Genomic DNA, 25,332 nt, shown 5'->3' on the forward strand with positions numbered 1-25,332 from the left:
ACCACTGCCTGCTCCTAAAAAATATTTATGCACCTATTCACAAAGGGGGAGGGTCCCCTGGGGACCCCTTCCCGTTTGCGAGTGATTTACCACCTACTTGAAGTAGGTGGTAAACTACGATTGTTTTGCGACTGAAAATAATGTCGCAAAACAATCATACATTGGTGTTAGACTCGCTATTAGTAAGGGACGTCCTTAGCATGCCCCTTCCTAATACGGAGTCGCAAACCATATTTTGCGAGTAGCTAATAGGTTAGCGACTCACAAAATATGGTTTGTGCATGGGGCAGACCAATTTTGTGTCCCAAACGGGCTGAATTCCCGTTTGCGACCGCAAAGAATGGTTGTACATCTGCCCCCAGGTTTGTTAAGTAAGTTTGTACTGATGTTACTCACATAAATTGTTATAAGATTTCCACGTTCACAAATCTTGTAACAGAGGACCGTGGCGGTTGCATTGCAATTTGGCCTGTGGGACCCCTGACACTATGCTGAACGGTCACCAGCTCGGTTAGGTTGGCAGGCGGATATGAGTCCGCCCGCTATCCTGATCAGGCCCTTAATTCCTTCAATGTTGTGTGACCTCCCTCTAGCACTCAACACTGGGTGGGAAAACATCCTGCCCCAAACCGATCGCACAGCAAAGTTTTGCCTCAAAGGCCACCCACAACGTATATGTTTTGAGTGGTTTAGTGAAGTGCATTATGGGTAGGGTGGTTCACTCAATCTAAACATGAGTTTGTCACTGACTTTCATGGCGGGAAAACGCTAATTACTGGGACAATCAGGGTGGAATGACGAAGTATAAATATAGGACGGAAGTAGGGGGCGAATTAACATATTTCCGAACGAAGATGACGAAGGTTTAGTTTGCGAGTGCAAAGCAGGTATGTGAAACTGTTGTTTTGTTTGTTTTAGGCTTAAGGGGCAATGTGGACTGTGTGTGGAGATAGAAGTGAGGATAAATGGCAGTGTTAAAGGGAAAAAAGAATGGGTAAGAGAGTATGAGAAAGAGAGCGTTATCAGTCACAGAAGTTGATAATATGTGAGTTAGAAGAAATTCAGAGGAAGTTAGGATTTAAGTAATATTAAGATTGAGTGAGACATGTTGAGTGAATGGGAACGGGGAGTGATCAAAGGGGTTGCTGAGGTAGTGTGGTGAATTTTAGCGTGTAGTTTGGAGGTGAGATAGGAAAGGAGCGTATGGGAGAGAGAGTTTAATGTAGGTTATGTGAGATGGTTGATTCGAGCTTTAGAAACAACGGTAAAAACATTGGGTAGTTGGTCGTGTGGTAAATAAAAGGCCCAAAAGGGTGTAATTGAGTCAACTGATCAGTAGGTAGATTGGTTCACCATGAAAGTGGAGGGGCAATAAAGACAGTGGTTACGAAGGATGTCTGTAGGAAATACATAAGACATTTATGTGAAAATGCATATTGATTTATGTTGATGTAAAACATGCAGAGATGGATAATATGTTAATGGTAATGCATTTTATTATTTACTTCCAATACCCCCTGACGAAGGGCGCTTGACAGCCCGAAATGCATTGGGTCTCTTTTTTTGAATAAATGCTGCATTGAACGAACTCCTGCATTGGTCGTGCTTTAGCAAGAGGTCCGGTCGGGCACAGCTTCAGCATTAGAAACTTGGAGAATGGCAGAATAACCTGTGTGTGGATTGAAACTTATAGCGGATGAATAATAGAGGAATGATAACTGGAAAATATGGTTAAAATGGAAGAAATTTGAAGTTTAATATGGACTAATTTTTCTAGCCTTTGAGGTAAAACTTTGCTGTGCGATCGGTTTTGGGCAGGATGTTGTCCTACCCAGTGTTGCTTTATCTATGGTGCTGTTTGGGCATGGCACCCAATCGATACGCACGCATTCCAGAACAAACATTGGAGAAACACGGATTATATGTTTAAACAAAGATGTGCATCCCACCACTTCAACTCTCCCTCTAGCGCTGCCATCACCTTGCCATTGGAATACAAGCAGTACCTGCTTTCTCCAGAAGTGCCTTATCTTCTGAGAGGTATGATAATCTCAGGTACTGTCAACTTTATCAACAAGGTACTGTTGCTTCTCTACTGTATAGGATTTTAGGTAGTTTAGCTTTCAACAGCAGCACATGTGTTTCCAAGAGGGAGAATGACTTTAGTTTCATGATCTTTCTCATGCAGTGCCTTCTCAGCACTATACTATACTAATTGCTGAAGAAGCCAAATAAATACCATATTTCCTGTCAACTATGCCTTCACAGTGCTATAAGTAACCAGGTAGTGTCAACTTACCTTGGGAGGGCTTTTTGCATCTGGGAGTGCCTTGTTGTTGTGACTAAATACCCCAGCAGAGCTTCTTCTAAACTATATTGGTGCTACTGGTTTGAACTAGTTCCAAGTAAAATTTCTGTTGCATTAGGATAATTTAGTTTAATTTTGGTACTTTCACGTTAAGCTTGTTTCTTGAGATTCATGAAATTATGCTAAAATGCCATGTTCACTGTTCGCAGGAAAAAGTGGGTTGGAGAACCTCTGAAACAATGCAGCTGTTTGTGGTGCTTGTGTTATTTTATGCTTTTTTAACCATGAATTATGCCCTTGTGTCTAAAAGGGACCCAACGGCACATTTCACAATAAAATATAGTGGCAATTGCCGGTTTGACCTTTTAGTAATCGTGCATAATTTTTTCAGAACTTTGCATAATTACACAAATACAAATTGCACAGATTTCACACACCTTTACATCTAATTGTGCCTTCTCTGATGTATTGAAGACAGAAAAAGGGGGGACCTGGCTCCGTTATACCTTACTCTCCTATTATTTTAGAGTAACAAACAGACCACTGTCTTATCTGTTTGAATGGAATTTTTATTAGACCATTCTTTTTTTCTCTCAATTATTCTTGTTATATTTACCACAAATAATTTAGTTACATGAGAAGTAGAGAGACACATATTTTTCAAATTAACATACAAAACATAAAAAATACTTGTGACAATTCACAATAGACAACATCTGCAATATACAAAAAACATTTATATACAAAAACACTTAACGTTTGCATCATAACATAGAATACTAGAGCAATCTTGTCGCTATCTTGCTTTTTGAGCCAAACATGTGTCAAACACAGGGGATACTTAGGGTGTGTGTGTGGGGCATACTATTTAATACAATTCCCTCACATACTACAACAAACTTATTCCAATTCCTCCGTGTTGAAAAGTGCCGACGCATTTCAAGACCCAGTCCACTGGTACTGGGACTCTCATCATGGCTTCATATTAATGGTTAGCAATTTCTAAAAAACAAAAATGGACGATGCAAACTCCACATCAGTAAAATGTAACCTCTCTCATTAAGTACGGTTATTTATATATTGTGTACCTGATTACCTGGTCTCCGAACAGAGCTGCTGCTCTAACTTGTATTTACGTAGTAACCGAATAGACCCTTAAAGGTAATTGCTGCAGGGCGCCTCGTGTTTAATGCCGGTGTAGTTTTCTGAAAAACATTCAAATGGAACAACCAATTCATGGTCGTATCTATTTCAGTTTGTTAAAATACAATAACATTAGGCAAATGAGCGGGAAAGGTCAAAAGTGTACCTTCCAAAACCGTCTCCAATCAATCAGACGCGGGCGTGTATCTCCGCGGTGGTTGCCTCCCTACAAGCGAATGGGGGCACGTTACTTAAGCCGCAAACTTGCCAACAATTGTAAAAGGAACAGCCAGTTTCCTCTGAAATTTCCGAAATTCAGCTGGAAGAAGCAAACTATGGGCTGACAAACACAGGCTTTCAATTGAATCTTTCTCTGAAGAAGAGGAGCATGCTGCCATGCGATTGCTTCCAGCTGCAATGGACCCAGGTGAGAACAGTATTCCAAATGAGATATAGAAGATATTTATAACTGACCAATATTTGTATTAAGATGACTTGAAGATGTGAATGTCATCTATTATTTAAAAGAGGGAAACTAAGAACATTTTGAACACTGGGGAAAGCTCCTACAGTATGCTATTCAGATAGACCTATCACACTACCACAATCTGATTATAAGATAAACATTAAACAATTTGCAATAAGTGTGGAAGTAATAATAGGTTATCTTGTATCTCAGAATAAAACATGGTTTATTCCCGGTCCCTTATCTGCATCCAATCCACAATATCTGTGAGAAGTGCACATGTAGAAACAGAGAAAATGCCACTAGAGATATGTTTTTTCGATATCAAAAAGCCAATAGACTTGGGTAATTGCCATTTTTTTAGATATAGGCAGAAAAGGGACACACTTCTCAGTTCATTTAGGTTCTCAATTTCTTATATCAAAATTTGACTGCTGAATTTGTTCTTGAAGGGGAATCCACAGGAATAACACAAATTAGAAGAGGAATTTACCTGGAGTGCCGATTGGCTCCCCTGCAGTTCACTTTATTTATCAAACCCCTCTCTTAATCTATCACCAATGAGTAAATCATTTTTTCTAGTCCCAAGGCATGTTCTGCCATCAAAAAAGGCCACAATGATGTAACTTTGTTATACAAGGTAGCAGCAAGAATGACTTGTCTAAGAATATTCTGCTTGACCTTTGCTGTTTAGGGATGTCACTAAATAATTGTTTCTTCTTCCTTTTATTTCTATCTCTTTTGTGCATTTTGGATTAAACTTGAAGGGTTTAGAAGCATGTTTTATGGTTTGAAATTATTATTTAATACACTGTAGAGAATCTGAGGATATTTAAATCATGTTTTATCTTTTGGCAGTGTTTAATTCTTACAGTGACTGGTGATATGGTTGGCTCATAGGAATCTTGCACACACAACAAGATGATGGACGGAGTGCTGAGACTTTTCAGATACTCACCTCCAGTCACAGATCTGGATTGAATCCATCATCGCTCTTCTGCTCACTAAGCAACTCCCGTTTGGACCCAGACATATGCAAATGAGTCTTGACATTGCTCCTCATGGGAACAGTCCAGTTGAACAGCCAGGCCAGGTCCCACCTGGAACAGAAACAAGCCTCCTGGGACTGGTTTCATGCTATCACCCCTCTTCATGCAGGCTAGCTTGAATCTAGTGGCACAGGGAGCAAGGGACCGATGTCTGGGCATAGCCTGGCCACTTTGGTTAAACATAGCAAACACACTAAGATGGACGGAGTGCTGAAACCTTTCAGACACTCACCCCAAATCATACAAATCTTGGCCAAATATGAGCTATCACATTTATCCACAGACACAGAATGGGTAAAAATCCTTTGATGCAACAACCCCCTTTTCTAACAAGTCAGTATTGATAGATATTCATCTTTAAATATACAAAGAGTTGGCACAGTTGATCACCCATACAATATCATAATATTCAGTAAGGAGTAAGTTAATAAGGCCTAACTATGTCCAGGAACTTTTTTTCATCAAAACATTTGACTATATCACTCTTACTTTAATAATCCTTTAATATACTTGCAAACCAGATGAAATCCTGACAGAGTGAGTGTGAGAGGTAATAAAATGCCAAAGAGGGTAATGGGATGTGAGTTTGAGGGAAACTGCAATACGCAGACTTTTTATGCTTCTCCACTGGACACATTGCCAATGGGAAGAATCTACACACCCTGTATTACTTCTCCTTTAAAATAAATAAGTGCTTTATAGCAATCAGTGCAAAAAAACAATATGTTTTGTAAACATTGTAAAAATACTGTTGCTGTCTATTTTGGGGGTTCAGCAGCTGGATAAACATTGATAATCACTGATTTCACAAAAGATTTGAAAAACACTGAGAAAGCATCACTGGTATCCACGAAAATAAACACTGTAAATAGAACAGCCTATAGTAGGTCACACAATGTATCTCTGCTGTCTTTGTCTGTTTCAATGCCTTCCCTGTTGTTTGTACAAATACTTTTTACTAAGCTAAATAAAAGTAATCCCAATCATATATGAGAAATAGTTTTATGTTATAACTAAGGAAGTGAACAATGATAGTAGTAATTTATGATTTTCTGCAAATGTTATGGCTTAATGTTTTTCAGAAAGATCCTCTTTAAGACATTCCAGGACTGTGCCAAAGGCTTGCACTTTTTGAAAAAAATGTAAGTTGGTGAACGAAAGAGGATGCATCCCATTGTGGGAAAATCCTGTCCTCCCAACTGAACTAATCCGAGTTTATGATCCATAGTCTAACTAGGGCATTTAGGAAGTTAATTAGATGCTCAATAACAATGTTTTTTGTCTTACTCTGAGATATAGGAGACATTTGTGATAGAATGGAAAGGTTTTTTTAAGTACTTACAGATGCAAAGCTATTTTAACACTTATAGGAATATGTCTACGAGTAACTTTGATTCTGTATTTTGCAGTTTTCCTGACAGTGGCTGTATTGGTCTGGTATATCCGATATTGGTAGGAACTATAACCACAAAAAAAAAAACATGTGCTCTGTCATCTTTTTATCTAAAGGCCCCAAGATATGGAAATAAATAAATGCAGACTTGCACCCACTCCCTATAAATTCCAGCCTAAAGAGAATGCAATTCTTTTGTCTTTATTGGCCATATTACACCCCTAAGAAAATAAGTAAAATTGCAACTGAACATAGTAATAAATGTGTTTGATTCCATGATGCTTTAGGTGATTCTAAACATATCTTTTGGGGGTGCTCCAGTTTGCAACCATTCTGGACAACATTTTGCTAGAAACTTGAGGTTATAACTTGTGCTCCTGCAAAACGAGACCCTTCCGTGTGCCTTGTTGGAAGGTGGTGAAATGTGGGTCAGAATCAGAACATAGCTAACCTGATATTTTTGAGCTTTTTGGTTGCAAGATCAATCATTAAAAAGAAATACAGAACAGCACACCCCACACACACAGTTGTGGAATTGACACTAAAAAAGGAAAGATCATGCATTTAGAAAAGGTACATTTTGCGCAAAGGGCTCAATCAAAGAGAGACTGAAAGAAACTGGTACTGGATAAATGTACTTTAAACAAATATAAAATGCTATAACGCTATCCGATTTGGGATACACTGAGGAAGAAAATAATCACAAAAACCTATTAAGATATACATTTGCGTGGGTAATTTTCTTTTCTCAGCTTCAGTTACTGTTGGACTTGGCCCTTTTTGCAGGGTCATCCCTGAACTTTTTGCCTTCCTCCTGTATTTTTTCTGACCTGCTGTTGGCTGTTTTATGACTCTGGGCACTTTACCACTGCTGATCAGTGCTAAAGTGCATATGCTCTCCCTATTGTAAATTGATGTATGGATTAGCGACTCCGTGATTGGCTGGTTTGGTTTACTTTTCAGACCCTAGTACAGTGCACTGAGTGTGTACAGGGCTTGTAAACCAAAGGCTGCTGGTGGGCTTGCAGCACTGGTTGTGCCACCCACAGAAGCAGCCTGTAAAAGTGTGTCTCAGGTCTTCCATTGCAGAGCCTGTGTGCAGTCTGGTACTGCCATGTTGACTGGGCAAGTGCACCCACTTGCCAGTCCCTAAACCTTCCCTTTTCTTCATATCAGACACCCCTATGGTAGGCCCAAGGGCAGGGTGCATTGTAAGTATAAAGTAGGACATGCATGTGGCATGTCCTAATAGTGAATTACAGCCATTTTTGTTTTTCACTATTGCAAGGCTACCTGCTCCCCATAGGCCAGAATTGGCAGTTTGATTATTACATCTTATAATCCTAACTGACTCAGGGAACTAGGTAGAAATTCGAGTTTAGTATGCCTGAACTCAGAATGATAACATGCATCTTTTAGTGAAGTTGGTTTTAACATTCTGTGTTTGAAAATACCACTTTTAGAAAGTAGGTATTTTCTTGTCTAACCATCCAAGCCTGCCTCTGCTAGGTTGTGTATACCTTGTCTGAAATTTGAGTGACAGGGGCTGGGGGATATCAGGAGACAGGATGAGTCAGCACAGGGCTGAATAGAGAGATCTGCATGTAGATGGGTGGGAGGAGTTGCACCTGGGACCTGAATAGGGCTGTGCCTTCCCTCCACAATGCTGGCTCCACCTACTGTGGTGTGTCTGATGTCCCTGGCCTGCACTGTAAAAGGAAAGAAGGAGTCATGTAAACAGAGTGCTCCAGGACTGACCAGAACCGGTTTGGACCAGAGAACAAAGAGAAATTGTGTATAAAAAGGGGGGACCCAGACCCCAGAACTTTAGATCACTTTTGGGAAACAAGAAGAAACCTTTGCTGAGGAAAGGAACCAGAGGAACTGAGGAGAGACTATCCCTAACTGAGTGCTGTTTGGGGGATTGGCCTGCAGTGGTTACCTAACTGCCAAAGAAAGGAGAAAGGAACTTTGTGTGTACTGTATTCAACTTGTGAAGGATCTCCAAGGGCTTCAGAAAGAGCTTGGCTCCTGCTGAAGTCTAAGGGACAACAGACTTCACCCACCAGCTCCACAAGAGTTCTTTGGAAGTGCCTGCAGTTGTGTTGGGCTTTCTGAGGGATTGCACAAGGAGCTGGAAGCGCGATGCACGAAGAAGAAGCACGTCACTGAACTGCTGCTGTCGCTTCACAATGCGAAAGCGCCTCGCATCACCGGAGAAGAGGATCGACGTCGCATCAGAAGCCGCCGCATCACCGGGAAGCGTGTCACAGGGCCTGTCACGGCTCAGAAGAATCGTTGAGTCGCCGCACGGCCGTCGGGAGTGCACGCATCGTGACGCATCAAGAAAAAGACGCCATCTTTGTTTCATCGCACCGGATCTTCATCGCATCACGGCATTGCGGGTTTCATCGCCACGATATCGCAGTAAGAAACCGATGCATCACCTCCCCTCGCAAAGAAGAACCAACGCATCCCTTACGCATCAGTAGGGACCCGACGCATCACCGTTCTTGCGTGTAAGGAACCGACGCATCACCTTCCCTGCACCACTTTCGTTGTACAGCGTTACGCATCCTAAGGTACATTGAACTCAAAGTGTCACAATTTACATCTTAAGAGAACTAAGCTAATTCTACCATTTGAAAAGTACAGTATTGTGGATTTTTGTCGTTTGTGGTCTTGTGTCAAGTCTATATAAAAAATACTTATTTTCATACTACAACTTGTGTGGTGTCCATCTGTAGTGTTGTCACTGGATTACTGTATGTGTTCACAAATGCTTTACACACTGCCTCTGAGATAAGCCTGTCTGCTCGTGCCAAGCTACCAAGGGGGTGAGCAGGGGTTATTTTAGGAGTGCCCTTACCCTGACTAGAAGCAAGGGTGCCTATTTGGTCAAAGGTACTCTGCCAGCTAGAGTCCCCCAGTTCTAACAGATACCTTGATCAGTTTTAAGTATATCAATTTAATTGAAATTGACGTATCCTTCAATGAATACTGCCCAATATAAATGCAATGGTCTTGCTAATCACTAGGTGTATACAGTTCTGAAGATAAGAGACAATATTGACAGCCTTGATCTTCCTTGACATGTTGTTCATAATCCCTTCTTCAAGAAAGATCCCATTGTATCTTGATTCTTGTTTTTTATTATATCAGAAACAGATGTTTAATCCCTTTCCTGAACTAAACACATACATTGTTCCTCAAAATCACTCACTCTCTTGCACAAGAACATGAACAAGCACTTCATTCAGCTTTTGTCTCAAATTTTAATGGCCTCTTTTATACAAGACACTTATTTGGAAGCCCTTAAACCTATGTTTGACTTAAACGATTTAAAAAATATATATATTTGTTCGTTTTTGCAAGATATAACAAATAAATTCAAAAGACAATATAAATTGCACAATCCCAGCTCAAATTTGATTGTTGTCATCGTCATCATCCTCAGTTACAAAGCAATGCAGATACTGTTCAACTCATTATTTGCCATTCTTTAAGTCCACATAAAATTTAACTCAAAACACTGCCCCATCGCAGCATCCACATAGGTCTTAAGGTCTCATAATTGGATTGAGTCAAGATTTGATGGCATCCATATTGAACATGAGGCACTACAAAAAGTTCCTGAGCATTGTAACCCATTTACACCAGGGTAATAAAGGCCAGTAGACTCATCAGATTCATCCAGGAGATTACATTACACAATCACCACAAACAGGAAAATGTATTATAATTTCAAAGTACAAATAATTATTCATATATTGTTACACAAAGAAAATTCCAAGTGGGTCTATCATCTGCCCCTCCCCCCTTCAAACGTATCAGTAGTACTTTGGAGGTCTACGTAATATACTGACACTCATTTTTCTGGTCTGTTCCAACAAACACTGCATATTCATAGTTGCTCGTGCAATCAAATCTGATCTGCATGCCACATACTGAAGAACTCACATCCTACTATCATGGCATCAATATACGCACTTAGCCAATAATAGTGCCAGATCCACAAAATAGGCATCTCTTTCTGGAAAATGTAATGAAAAATGTAAAGGTAGCACACAAGTCGGAGAGGATAGCATCAGCTCACAATCTCAGTGAGCATTATGGTTACTCGTTGCCAATAGTCAAGGACCACAGACCAAGACCAAACCACAAGAAAAAACTGAGCTTCATTAGCATTATATCTTGGGCAAGTACTGGGGTGTGTGTCGTAGACACTATACAATCTCATAAGGGTTTGGTAGGTAAAATGGAGGTAATTAAACAGTTTTAATTAAAACAGTATATTATTCCGTTTTCCTAGCATTACCAAATGGTTTTAATATCCCACTAGCAAATAGATCACTCACTTTATTGACCACTTACCTTACCCAGAACCACCTCTGAATAATTGATGCAACCATGCATTTTGTGGGAAACTCCATAATGCTGTCCCTGGGATACATGGTGTGCCTTCTCACATTTTGTTCAGACAACAATTCAATTGTTAGTCTCCCATCAACAATTGTAGTAAAGTACACTTATGGTCACTGTTCCCTAGAACGTGCGCGGGGGAGCGCGCGCGCACTAAAGTCTCCCCAAGTGTGCAATGTCCCAATTGTGGCGCGCACACACAACACAGCCCGTTCGTGCCGCCACTTTTAAAATGCCTACACTTGCTGCATTTTTTTTCTTAATAGTGCACGCCAGCTGGGCAGTTTGTGGGCCTTTGTGAAAGTATTCTTGTTAATTGCAGCGCCGTCATGCGCTGCAATTAACATGAATACATTCACAAAGGCCCACAAACTGCCCCGCTGACGTGCACTATTAGGAAAAGGAATGTGGTAATCTTGAGCGCGACGTGTTTTTGATTCTGAAAGAACACGTCGCGCTTTAGATTACAACATTCCTTTTCTAATAGTTGGCATCTGCGGGGCTGAATGTGGACCTTTATAATAGTTTTCATGCTAATTGCAGTGCACACAGGCGCTGCAATTAACAAGAATACTATCTCAAAGGCCCACATTCAGCCCCGCAATATCAGCAAAAGGAATGCAGTCATACATAACGTGTGCTTTTAGAATTGTCTGAAAGCAAACTTCGTATTTGACCCTGCAGTTCTTTAGCTAATAGTGGGCAGCTGCGGGGCTGAATGTGGGCCTTTCAGATAGTATTCTTGTTAATTGCAGCGTTGGTGTGCACTGCAATTAACAAGAATACTATCTCAAAGGCCCACATTCAGCCATGCACTATTAGCAAAACTAATGCAGGGTCAAACACGTGTGCTTTCAGAATCACGCTGCGTTTGACCCTGCATCTCTTTTGTTACAAGTGTGTGGCTGAATGTGTGTCTTTGAGATAGTATTCTTGTTAATTGCAGTGCACACCGGCGCTACAATTAACATGATTATTATCTCAAAGGCCCACATTCAGTCCTGCAGCTGCCAACTATTAGCAAAAGGAATGTAGCAAATGTAAAGCAGGACGTGTGCTTTATAGCTGCCAAGGTTTCAGATTGCCACGTGGGACTTTTTCATATGTATCAGTGTAATATGAGTGACATTTTAAGGATCATGAGTACATAGCTACCAGGGTTTCAGATTGCTATATGTTACATTTTCATTTTTTTCAGTGTAATATGAGTGACATTTTCTCACAAGCAAAATCAACACACTAAAATTCACTGTTTAACAACCGCGACGGCAAACAGCTATGCGACATTAATTGGGGTGCAAGAGAGGCTGAGGGGCACACATAGCCGGGCAGCAGCGGAGTGAGCAAGGGCGCTGTAGTATTGCAAGTACGTTGTTGCACGGTTCGTGAAAACTATCAACCAGTAGAAACTGTGAGGTGGACTCTTTTTCATGACATTTACAAAATCACTAAATCGTAGGTCTTGACTAAGTTCCCCTTCATTTCCCCTTAGAGTCAAAACACAAATTAGGTGCAAGGCGACATTATTGATGCATTCGCATGCACAAGGTATAAGTAGAAACAGGGCCGGCTTTAGCACTGGTGGCGCCCTGTGCGACAATGTTTTGTGGCACCCCCCCAATGACCACCTCCACCACAGACTCCCACACTACCACCATTTGACAGTGCTCCTCAAGTCTCAATAACCACTGTCTCTTAGATTAATTTTGTTTTATAGCACGACTCATACCAGTTTAAGGTGTCAGAACACACACATTGCACAGACACAATCATACATGTGTAAATGAGCGTATAGGAAATGTTACATTAGACAAAGGCCTACAAGGTGTAGGAGTAAAATGTCATCCATTCTGGTAGGCAGTATAGTTTGAGTCTTTGGTCTTGAAAAATACAAATTCAGAATTTTTAAAAGTTACACCCATGTTGGGGTTTTTCCTAAATAAGAAGAATTGATTTCTACATGAATGAACCCTTTTTGCAATATTAGGATAACAAAAGACTGGCAAAAAACACACATAGCTCTTAACACATTCCTTGCAGTTTGCATGCAGCTCTTTGCTGACAATTAATATATTAGGATTTTAACTTATACAAGTAACTACAGGATCTCTCTGACAAAAGCGGTAACCCATTGACCAATTTATATTTTATGCACTTTATGATATGAATGGGACACGTTATTTGCAGCAGACATATTAACCCTCTGCACTACAAGTCAACATTTCTTAGACAAAGCTCCAGTCTCTCTCCAGGAAGTACATTAATCAGATGAGTTATCTTGACATTTTTATTGCTGGAACTAAGAAAGCCGCACCAGCTGCCTCTATAACAATAAACATGGTGCCCCCACCCCAAGTCAGCGCCCGGTGCGATGGCACCGATCGCACCGCCCTAGAGCCGGCCCTGAGTAGAAACATTCATTTTGGCATTGAAATACCCACACATGGGGAGGCATGGCTGGCAAGATGTCGACAAGAAGTGCTTCTTCCTGGATACAAAACTGTAATTTTTAATCCAACGCTGAATCCTGCAGTCCCTGCCACCTGGGTTAAGACAGAGAGCCGAAAGAGGGGGCTAACGGCAGAAACAAAGTTGTGTGAGCCCTGCAGCAAGCCACTGGTGTGGAGGTCCCTGAGGAGAAGACTCCGAAGTGGAGGCTGTGTGAAGAAGGGCTGACCCAGTGGAGGGCGGTGTCTTTTTGCGGGGGTGCCCTGGGGGCTGACGAGCCACTGGCGAGAACCGGCTGCGCAGCGGTCAAAACAGGCGATCGGTCATAACACAAGGGCCTGCCTGGATCACCCCGAGGGGTTCTGGTAATTGCCAGCCGGGGGACGTGTTTGCAATGAGGAGGCATTGGAGGCTGCCGAAAACAGCCAGACTGCAGCATAAGAGGAGAGGGTGCCTGTGGGTTTGTACTGGCGCCACTTGTGGAGAAAGTGGGCTGTGGGGAGCAAGATTTGAGATATAGAAAGACAATACAATATTCACCAGTGCAGGAATAATGTTACATACTGTTAAATGTTGTCTCCGCTTCAGGTATAGGAATGTTACTGCAAAAGGTCACAGGGAGCACCCCTCACATGTTAAAGTCTTTCTTCGCTCTCCACGAGATGAGGCACAGAGTCAGTGACTGGTGGCCCTGTCCTCTGGCTCCGTGGGCGTACAACTGGGGCACTGATTGCCCCACTAAACAGCTAGCTGGATCAATAAAAATCATACACTCGTGATTAGATATAGATTAGACCGAAGTCGGGAATGTTTTCAACTCCAAGGCATGTTTTTTCTCTAAATACCATGAGCTTAAGTATGCATATTCATTAAAAGCATGCATTTTAAAAGCGAGCACACTTACTAACAAGCACCGACGCGCCTATTTACCAGAGCTTTGTCCTCTCGCGAATCATAGACACCAGAGTCCTCCTGGCCACAACAAATGACTCCCTCTGCAAACATGCCACCCGGACTGCATTCAGACTCAGCAATTGCACAGTGCGTGCTCTAGACTCCAGAAGCCGCCACGAGTCCGTGGGATTGGGACTTGGCGGTGGCAGGGATCATTCATGATTATGCTTATATTACCATGCTACGGTGTAAGCACTGCCCTGGCATTGCCACATCCTGCGTAATGCCGCACACAGCCATGAGGATTACTTCCTATTTTAACTAATACATTGTAGCCAGCAGCCCGCAAAGCCTACCTGGAGGAGCGTTCTCGCACAGGCCTGCTACCACTCCAGTTTCAGCATAGCGGAGTTATGGCTTGACAGCCAAGGCAGGTGCTATGCCTATTGTGCGTGAATTTGCATTTCAGTGCGGACCACCACACTGAAATGCGTTGGTCTAACACCTGATGCGTGGTCCTTGGCAGGGGCGTGAGTAACACTTTCTCGCCAGCAAAATCAAGCCATAAAGAGGAGTGAAACGTATATAGAAATGACATGCATTGCTGTCAAGGTTTCACATTGCTCTGTGTGACCTTTTCATGATTTCAGTGTAATTTTTAGTGACATTTTAACAACTATGAGTGACGCTTTCTTTCCAGCAAAAGATAGCTGGCAAGTTTAATTTTCCTTATGTGACATTTTCATATTTTCCTTGTATTTGTGTGACATTTCTATTCTTATGTCTGATGAGTCTCAATATTTTGTTTCCCAACAACATTTTGATCCATAACTAATATAACAGTGAATTACTTAACATAGTTTTTAATCCCGATTCGCACTGCACCTGAAACTGTAACTGTAGAACTTGTGATTTCACATCTGATTTTAGTGTGTGTTCCCTTTGTATACTTTACAAAGCTTGTATTGCATTTCATGATGTTTCCTTTTTACATATAAAATTGTTTTGAAATAAAAAAGGCATCTACATAACACTTCAAGCATACCGAATAGTGACCACTTCCTTTGCAATACAAGGTGTTGCTGGATTTTCTTTGAAAAAGACGTCTTCACATCTACCTTCAATAACCACTGTTCAACTACTTACACTTGAACATGAGGCATCACTGATACTAGCAGCAATTAAAACCTTTATCGCTCACAAATGTAGAGATTGAAGAAGAATCAAATTTAAGCAAAACAAACTAATATGAGCAGAGAACGACATTAAAGCACAATAGACTCTTTCCTTTCTGAAATCCGCCACTCTTTCAACCTATTCCATTTTAATGGGATCAAGCGCGACAAATACACTTTCCTGATAGTGACTAGGGACAGAATTGTGTCAAAGGTAATTTACTGTAGTATTGCTTGAAAGAGTGTTCTAACTTTAACCAAACACTGTGTAAGGCACCGCAATGACAAGCTGGGTGATGCTAGGTCAGTCTCCTTGTAATTATTACACACTCCTTTGGCATTGCAAGCCAATGCACGGGGCAGTATTGGGACACGGTTTTATGCAACTCCGTGCTTAAGCTCAGTAGTTTCAGGAGCCGGAAAATAAGATAAGGCTCCGGGGTCATTGTGAGGCTTGACCCAGTGCTGTGTATTTAAAGGCTTCTCCAAGCCGCCCACAGTCAGATTCATCTAGTGCCATATCCATGTGTAATGTATATATGTGATCTTGTATAGGCTCTCAACATTTTCCTACCCTATGAACAGTGCTCGACTTGAGGATCTTTAGTAAAATCTTATTATGGTACCACCGTTCGAGTCCTATGCTTTTCTAAACCCGAAGTGTACTTGCCTGTGTAACCAATTCATGTCATGGCGTGTGTATCTAAATTGAACACCTGCCTTTAGACCCTTCATGTGGTGCTACAGGTGTGGAAATGCACCGTCCTTTCACTTTTTAAAGCAAAAATTTGGAGTGATATTTGCGCTGCACCCACACGCGTGGTCTGATTCCCGGCGCACATAGCCTGGGCTGCAGTGCACAGAGACCTTACACTGCCGCACACAGAGGAAAAGAATTAGAGGGAACATTGCTTATGGTTTATATTTCTCAGAAACCCCTCGAGATTGACATATGTCAAATTGAGTCCTCTACAAACACAGTCTGCACTGGCTGTGTCTCTCCAAACCTCTATAATAAAATACAACTCCGCACTATGAACTCCTAGTACTCTTAGCAGGTCAGAGCTGTAACCTGTGCAAAACAACTCTTGTCCTGTCATCATCCCAAATCAACCCACTAAGGAAAAGCATGATTCCCTAAAGAACAAAGGATTTAAAACCACTAGCAGTGTTGCAAAACCGTACAGCATAAGTCAAGACTATTATTTTAACCAATCCAACTCTATCAATTACTGCAGCTTTTTCCAAAATCCAGTAAAGTTAATGAGTGTACCAACTGCTCTATATAAATTATCCAAAATCAATACTAATCATTGAGGTATACTCACACTCCAAATATAAATAACTTCCGGACCTGCAAAAGTCCTTACCTATAATGTCACCTCTTTCTTTAACGGAAACACACAAGATGTGTGCTAGTTAACAAGTAAGCCAGGGTGGAGACCAAAGAAGTCCACCATTTACATAAAGAGGGTTAGGTCTAGGCCTGGGCGGTAAATTCCGTTCCGTTCGCGAAATTTGCGGAATTTGCGTAATTTCGCGTTCCGCGGAGAACGCGAAATTACCCAAAAATCTGCGTTCCGCGACTTCGCGAAATTTTTTGCTTGTTCGCGTTCTCAATATGCGTGTTCGCGAGATATTTCACCCCGAGCACGCAAACAGCGATCGCGAACAGGAAAAAAGTATCGCGAACAAGCAATTCCGCGTGTTCGCGGAATTTCTGCGTGTTCGCGGAGATTTTTTACCGTTTCGCGGAGATTTGCGTAACGCGATTACGCAAATTCCGCCCACCCCTAGTTAGGTCAGTCAATAAATTTCTAATATACAATAACACATCAGTAGTGTACAAAGAAATGTAATGCATACTGTGATTCAGTAATATGACCCTGGAGGAATGCATTAATTGAACCCGACACACTAAATGTTTTATACAGTAAAGAGGATAGGAGATAGCAGACACCCTTGCCTCAAACTGCACCAAGATCACGCGACCTGTCTGCACTTGAGGTGTAGTACTTGCATATACAATGGCAATTCACTCAATATTATCAGAACAAAGTTCAATTTTCAAGGCATTGCATATAGATAACACAAGACAAGAATACAGAATGATTTCTCATTGCCAAGGAACATCACACAGGCAACAGCTCAACGTTCAACACACTAGACATCAAATAAAAGCACTGTCTGAGATTTGAGGAAGTACTAATTTCTGATACAAAACCATTTCAGTTCGAATGGATCAAGGAGGTCAAGAGCTTCAAAATCCAGATTGTGAACAATTTACTAACAATTTTACTGTCCATACAAGCATCGCTATAGGAAGATAGGAAGCTTTATCCAACAAATCCCTAATCTGTATCTGGACAACCTCCATCATTGTCTCTCTAGTAAAGGGAAGAACAATTCAGGATACTTTAGATGTATCAAACATTTTGAATATACGTAAGCTATATATGTTGTATAACATTCCACTAGCAACCCATCTAGCCCTCAAGTATGGACCCTCCAAAGATGCCTTCAGACTAAAAGCCACAGACCAGAAAGTCTAGCCTCATTTAGGAACTTGTGGATGTCAGTGGCATTAAGTGACACATCCTCATTATCACATCGATAGTATTGCCCAGTCCACCCCAAACTGTGGGCAGTTGACTTCTTTGATTTCAGCCCACCCAAGTAAGCATCCTGCCAGCCCACTCACTAGCAGTATACTCCTGAAAACACTTACAGTGCTACCTCTCCATTAGTCTATACTTCTCAGTCCTACCTTTCAAAAGGTGTTGTCCCAATGTATTCTCAGCAAATGCTGAAAACTTCAGGGGATTAAAATTATCCTTAAGTGTAGCAAGGTTTATGAAAACCTTCTTATACCTATATATTTTGCCATGCTCACCTGTAATTACAATATTATAGGCTTCCCATCCAGTCCTAGCGTTGACTGTGGATCCCCCATTATCTCTAAAATACTCATGGAGGGCATCGCTAAATGTCCCCATGGAAGTGAAGTCCCAGAATGTAACAATATGTGTGCTCTAATTTGGCACAGATGATTGCTGAGAACCCCAAACTAATGTCAGTAGGAAGGTCCAGTTATTGTGTATTGATTTCCCCAAAAACTCTATGGCTAGAATCCAGTCAGCCCCTACAGCATTGACCAGGAATTTATCTAGGTATGTGTGTTGTTCATGGATTGGAAAAAAATCTAAAAACCTCTTTGGCTGGAGGGTTTATTGCACAATACACATCATCCCATCCGCCATGAGCTAACCAATAGTTGCATTATGGCGCCCACATACTGTTAAAAGCTGCTCACAGTGTGGGATGAGATCTAGCTACTGCATGATCTGAAATACAATTAAATTCGTTGGATGGACATTTAGTGCATATATCTCTACTCTTTATTATTCCAGACCCTATCTTTCAGAAAAAGTGCTAAGCATAGCCCAGATAAGCACTACTTGTGCATAAGCAGAGCAGGCAGTACGAAAACATGTCCTCACCAGTACATTTGGTCAATCTAACAAAGTTATGAAGATGAGCGTCTGGCAAGAAGGCAAAATAAGTTCCCTGCCATTAAAGTAAGCTAGCACTCTGTGTCACTAATTCAGGGTAGCCAACCACCAGACATTCCACTACAGGACATTTTGTTTGCCAGCCATCATGATGTATATGAGGTGAATCCCACTTGAATCCCACTAAGGACACTCTCCACCTACCAATACAGTGTAACCCCACCCTCACCCCATTAGTTTCACACTCAATTCCCTGCTTACATGATATCTTTTTGATCAGTAGTTTCTTGTGTTTTGCAGCAACTGCTTGGAGCCTACTACCGGAGGTTATACTTTGTGCCCCAAGTCTTCCAACCTTTAAAAAGCACGTATGTCAGCTATCACACATATCATGCCAACCTCAGGAACATCCCATAGAATTGTCATTACCAATAATATATTTCCAGCCATCAAAGGGAAAGCTGTTCCCATTCCATCTGTCAGCAACATTCAAGTCCTCAAAACTGTCACTTCTCTTCAAGGGAGAGGACTCATCCTCACCTGCATGTGGCTGAGGGCCATCTGTTACATTGCTGCAATTGATGTGAGCACAGCTGCCTATTTGAAATCTAATTGCTGCTTTATAGGACTGTGCAAGTTTCTAGCTCCTCCTGTCTTTTACAAGTAGAGCTTTTCCCTTGTCCCAGGGTGGGACAACTGTTCTCGGAGAACTGTATGACAAGCACAAAATCCCCATTGCCAAAAGATTTAGGTTTCACTGCACCATATATTTAAGCTGCATGGAAAAGAATTTCCTCTTACCTTTCAAAAAAGGTGTCCCTGACACTAACCCTGGGCTTAGTACTATGCATAGTTTGCACTACTATGTAGCGTAGCAGCAATATCAACAGTACCCACAAATGATTTGTTCTAGCAATTTAACATGCTAAAAATCATATAATCAATTCACATAAGTGAACTGAGAATATAATTATTAGGCAATGAGAGAGGTGATGATTTTGGGGTCCCCCCTAACCTAGGGGGGGGGTCCAAGCAGATGCCTTGAACACAAAGAGCATATCATGCTGGTGAACGATTCAGTGGTGGTCCCTTCCTCCTAGGACCACCCCAAGCACAGTTATGGGCAAAAATACAATCCCAACCAAAGGCCCTGCAAAGCATTATGGGACGAGATTAGCAGTGGGCAGTGAATATTATAGTGTCTAATATCAAAATAATTCTACAAAGAGCTGCAGTTCAACTAGTCGTTACTAGATGTCCCTCACGAGTCAAATGCAAAAGCATTGAAATTATTATTACATCAAGCTGCAGTTCCACTAGTCGTTACTAGATGTCCCTCACGAGTCAGATGCAAAAGCATTGAAACCCTTTCATGAAGCTTTTGCATTTGACTTGTGAGGGACATCTAGTAACGACGAGTGGAACTACAGCTTGATGTAACAATAATTTCAATGCTTTTGCATTTGACTCGTGAGGGACATCTAGTAACGACTAGTTGAACTGCAGCTCTTTGTAGAATTATTTTGATATTGGATACTACAATATTCACTGCCCACTGCTAAACTTGTCCCATAATGCTTTGCAGGGCCTTTGGTTGGGATTGTATTTTTGCCAATAACTGTGCTTGGGGTGGTCCTCAGAGGATGGGACCATCGCCAAATCATTCAAGAAGATGTGCTTTTTGTTTTCAAGGCATCTGCATGGTTCTCTCCCTAGGTTAGGGAGGATCCCAAAATGATCACCTCTCTCACTGCTTGCTAATTTAATATTTTCACTTTTGAGAAATGACTTTATGCATTTTAGCATATAAAGACAGAACTACTTCACATATTCTCGTACTATGCACTATATAGTTGGTGGGGTGCTTTGGATTAATCCTCAGGGAGTATGCTGATGAATATTGAGTATGGAGTTGTATGTGATTGTACAAAAAACCAATAAACTACGTGTTAAAAAATAAATAAAGACAGAACTACTTATTTAATCATAACTTACACTGTGCAAGATGTTGTTTGCAATTATTGCTCAGAGCAGAAAAGCACACAGTAGATCAACTACGTGTTACTATGCAAACCACGCCCAGGGTTACCTGACACTATACTGCAAGAAAATAATCAGAGAAAATAAAGACTTGCACTTCCTTAATTCAGAAATAACTAGTGCTCCTCAAACATAACAGCGTACCCTCTCCTGAAGGTCAGTGACCTGTTGATCTGAGCAACAGAGGGTTCCAAGATGGACAATGATATCTCAGCAGTTCTAAATTTCTCTGTGATGCTTTTGTGCCCATCCTTGCGGAGTCCAATATCTATAGAAACAGTGTCTATTTTCACTTCAAGCACAGCCCTATTTTCTAGTACAACTTCTGGTTCTTTATTCTCTTGTTATTCAATTTCAATGTGGTCCCGTTTCTGTGACCCACTAACATTGATTCTGTGTCCTGAGACAAAGGTGGCTGATAATACCCTTTGGGATTTCCCCTAATGTCACTCCTTATACCTTACTTGCACAATGTATCATCAAATGTATGAACCAATCACAACAAAACTATCAATTCATACACAACATACTTATCCTAATAAAATCTTTCAGCCCAGGAGAGCAACTTCACAGAGTAATGCAAAAGGTGGATTCTAGTATTCATTCAGTCGTTTCGATGTACCATCAAAGGCTTTAACCAATACACACCTGGGCACTTCACTGAGCCTTATGTCTTCATGCTACAACAGCATATCAATGTGTCAGAACACCATGTCGGCCGAGCCACGGTGCAGGAGAGTGTGGGATAAATCCTCCATTAAGCAAATGACCTGCCCAGACAAGTCCAGAGATCAATTGGAGGGTGTAGGTCTTGACTGCAACACTCAATAGCCCATCAGCACAAGCTCCAAGAAGTGAACCAGATAGGAACTCCTACTCCTACCTCATTGCAAAGGCCTGGTTCCTCTACACCTCAGGCAATAACCCTCACTGCCTTAATTCAGGAAGGAACTCAAGACCTGGCTCTTCGACTGAACTGTAGAATCCACCCCAGGGCCTTGAGACCTTAACAGGTGATTAGCCATGCTCTATAAGAACCCCGATTGATTGATTGATAGCACAATCTACTCTGTCAGCACCTTGCCTGGCAGAGCGGGTGGGAGAGGCAGCATTGATATTGGGCTGTCAGCTGTAACGGGGTGGTGACCTAGGATACGACAGTCAGGATACAACCCCCGCAACTGAAAAACATAATATCGACCCTAACATTCTTGAGCATATGGAACCAGTATTATTCCTTGCTAAGATCATAAAGAGATTGGGGACCCTGCAATTAGATGTATTCTGTGATAATTTCTATCTTGGTTCAGACGAGGACATAACACAGAATCTATGATGCTCAAAATCATCAACTTCACTTAACATATCATTAACTAAGGCAAACGTTTCACCCTAGCACTTCTTGATCTCTCCACAGCTTTAATTAACATTGACCTTAACATTCTGCTACACTTACAAAGTGGTAAGATGAGCATTGTACGCAGTGTAGCAAAGTAGTTCACAAATTACCTAAGCCATACATCCGTATGTACTAAATTTCCTAATTTGATATCCACCGCCATTTCAGTGCCCTTCAGAGCCTGTGAGGGTTCCTTCCTTACCCCCACTACTTTTCAACCTCTATGTTGAGTCGCTTCTGGACATTTTTTCAAAATATAATATATTTTTCTACCACTACACTACTGGAACTCAGTTCTGTTTCAAAATAGACAACTCGGGATGACAAACTCTCTTGCAATTTGCTCTTCTGTTATTGGCTCCTAAATGTGCACTGGAAACTCAAGCTTCAGCCTTAGAAACGTGCTTGCCACCCTTTCTCGCAAATGGAAAATTTATTTTATTTATTAAAGTGGAGATGACACTTAAACCCACAACAATCAATAATAAATAAACACAGTGAGTTAAATGAAAAATTCGAATACCTTAATATCTTCCTCGTTATTGTGACATCAGCCCAACCCCTTATCTTTGCTCTTCTTAACAAATCTCTCAATTTTGACCCAAATGTCAAAGAAACCACTAACAATGGTAGATTCCAACTGAGGCTACTGCGTACCATCAAACGTTTTATCCCTGTACAGACGTCAGATCAACTCTTGAGGCTGCAGTGGTATCAGAAATTGAGTATTGAAGTGCTCTAATTACTGGACTTTATAAGGCATGACTGCCCCATCACTCCCAAAGCAGTCCTCCACAGAGCCTTGAAGCTGATCACAAACACCTGAAAACTTGACAGAATGACCCCCATTCTTTGAGTTCCTCCATTGGCTTCTTCTGGACGTTCATCTCCATGACTGCATGCTACGCTTACAAGGCCTTAAACCATAGCACTTTGTTATATTCTGACTTCATGGTTATGCATGCCCTGCCTGTAGAATCCTACAGTAATGACATGGTTTGGAATGTTGTCAGTCAAATGAGTCACAGTTGACTGGGCTGAGCTGCCTGCTGGCTGCTCCTGGTGGGGTCTTACTCTGATCTCTATCTCTTCTACCATGGACTCCCTGTGATCTTGTAACTAACTTCAATAAAACCTCTCTGAATCATTTCAACCAGCGTGGACTTGATCACTACACACTTCAACCTATTTCACACAGAAACTCAAGATATCGGGAGAAACCTGAGCTTTTACTACTTTTCAAGAACCCCATTTTAAAAAAAAGGCAGCCATCAAAAGATCTTTCTTGCGAAACACTTATAAAATATTGGATGTTCTCTCCCACGTACATCTTGCCTTGTCCTTCAGAGAAATAGAAAAAAACTAAAGTATCCGACTGCACCTTGCTTAACGTTACTTCTCATCCATATGCTATTTTATCTACATCTTACTGCTTTTATGCTCCTTGTGCTATCAGCATGACTTCCCCACTACAATATCCTTCTTCTAGGGCACCACCAGCCTGACTGTAATTTTTTACGTGCATTTCTGTAATCAACGTCTCTCTTTTGCTTCAGATCGCTCTGTAAATCTCTATTACACCTTGGGACTGTTGCGAATATAATTTCCTCTACCATTGAGGTTGGGGTGGCAAGAGACGCAATATTAATTAACTAAACATACACGTAATAAATACAATGAGATATAAGCTGTGTTGCAAAAAGTATGTGTTCAAGGCTGCGCAATCAGTAATAAACGCGGATATAAAAAAAATCACAGATACTTGGAAGTGGATTCTTTTCACCAACACATTTTCTTCGAGGTCTGTCTGCTGCAATAACGGGTCGATCGAGAGCGCCAAGTGCATTAGCACCCAATTCGGGTGAAGAGTGCGCACTCCCTTTCCACACAGAGTTATTTCATTTACATTCTGTCTCAGTTTGTGTTTTAGAAATGATTTTACCCTAAAGCGTTGTAACATTAAATTATTCAAACGCACTGCTTCTCGTCAGCGGTGTATTTGTAGAGAAAGCTTCTGCTGAACGTGAGTCGAATGCCTTGCCGTGTGCAGTTTATCATTAGCTGGTACCAGCCAGCAGGATTATTCGGAGCACCGTTATCCGCTCATTGTAGTCCCCTGCCATCTCTCCGCCTTGTCCCACATTTGGTAATTGGTACAGTCTGTGGCAGGGATCTGACATGATCGGGGGAAGGGTGGGGGCAGTCCTGTGAAAACAGGCTCAGCTGGTTTTGTAAAGGAAAGGTTGCCTTTATGATGCTGACTGAGAATGACGGGCGTGTGGGGGGGGGGGGGGGGGGACCGGGGACTTATACTATTAACCCGAGCCCACCAGCAAAAGGGTGACCTACCTTGCTTCGACAGAGCAGTGTCAGCCTCCGGCCGTCTCCCTCCGGCTCTCAGCGCGCGCTAGTCCTCGAGGCAGGAGGCGCGTGCTGTTATTGTCCAGTCTGAAGAGTGTAAATCCCACAGCAACGGCTCGGGCACGTCCCAGATTCGAGACAGGACTCCTAAAACCGCCGGCGCCTCACCATTCCAGTCGTCTAAGGGCCAAAGCATACCTCGGTACCACCCAAAAGCATCTCCGTTCTCAGTGGAAGGGGCCGGGGTAAGTTTTCATCGGCAGACCAGGCTCCCCCTCTCGGATCCATGCACGCTGCCAGTGCAGCAGGGGAACGAAAGGATTGCCGGTTGAAAATCCATTCATAATAATACAGGCTTGCTGCCTGCCCTCAGTCATTCACACCCTCGGTTTGCAATTCGCTGTCCAAAAACGTGTCGCTCGCTTTCCATCTGCTCCATTAACTTAGAGGAGGCTGACAGTTCCACAGCCTGCAAAGTAGTCCTCCTGGGAATGGAAAAACGGTTCTCACTGAAAAGGAAAAGAGCATGTTTTCTTCATAAACCTCGAATGTGCCTGCAGGTTGTCACAATTACTCCCTTCCCGGGGAACCAACGTCACACGTTACCTTTTTATGATTCCGAAGATAATTTCAGCAGGTGCATGACACGTCACATTTTTTCAGAAGGCGCTTGCTCTGCCAATTAATTCAAAGGCCCCGTCAATTTCAAAGATTTCAGCACC

The 25,332-nt window shown here is 41.8% G+C and overlaps 1 protein-coding gene across 1 annotated transcript in view; it reads right to left on the bottom strand.

The window, feature by feature from the left end:
* Positions 1 to 24,736, bottom strand: part of PDE4B (phosphodiesterase 4B) — a 1,470,628-nt gene extending 1,445,892 nt beyond the window's left edge. Inside the window, exon 1 of the mRNA XM_085602355.1 lies at positions 24,599 to 24,736. The gene's annotated coding sequence lies outside the window, so the exon portion shown is untranslated. The remainder of the gene's footprint in view (positions 1 to 24,598) is intronic.
* Between the last annotated feature and the right edge of the window lie 596 nt (positions 24,737 to 25,332).

This window comes from Triturus cristatus, chromosome 4_2 (assembly GCF_964204655.1).
Source record: "Triturus cristatus chromosome 4_2, aTriCri1.1, whole genome shotgun sequence".
In the NCBI taxonomy this organism is placed as follows: Eukaryota; Metazoa; Chordata; class Amphibia; order Caudata; family Salamandridae; genus Triturus; species Triturus cristatus.